Genomic DNA, 414 nt, shown 5'->3' on the forward strand with positions numbered 1-414 from the left:
CAAGGTGACGTGTGTGACTATTCTTCTTTTTTCGTGCATTATGGATGAGTGTTTTTTGATATTACGTGACTTTTTTTTCAAGTGATGTGAATGGTTTGGATTCTGGCCTTTTTTTTTCTTATAGGTGATTATCATTTTGTGATTTTTCTGTACAACATGGTTGGAATTATGATTGCGATTTCCTTTTAACGGAGGCTTGAAGGTGTTCTATTTTTTCTCACTGTTACTATTCTCTATGTGGGTAAACATGCTTAGTGCTTATATAAAAACGCATACTAAAACAAGACAAAAAGAAAACAATGTAAAACGTACATTATATCAAACACTATGTAACTATATTTACACTTAAGAAATATATGTTTCTTTATAGTTTTTATTGTAAATTCTAGAAAATAATAAATAATAACATTTAAA

At 28.3% G+C, this 414-nt stretch overlaps 1 protein-coding gene across 12 annotated transcripts in view; it reads right to left on the bottom strand.

The window, feature by feature from the left end:
• The window catches only part of LOC119585187 (voltage-dependent L-type calcium channel subunit beta-1-like), a gene marked incomplete at its 5' end in the record, with an annotated part of 60,717 nt that overhangs the window by 44,310 nt on the left and 15,993 nt on the right, over positions 1 to 414 (bottom strand).

Source organism: Penaeus monodon, chromosome 19 (assembly GCF_015228065.2).
Source record: "Penaeus monodon isolate SGIC_2016 chromosome 19, NSTDA_Pmon_1, whole genome shotgun sequence".
Lineage (NCBI taxonomy): Eukaryota > Metazoa > Arthropoda > Malacostraca > Decapoda > Penaeidae > Penaeus > Penaeus monodon.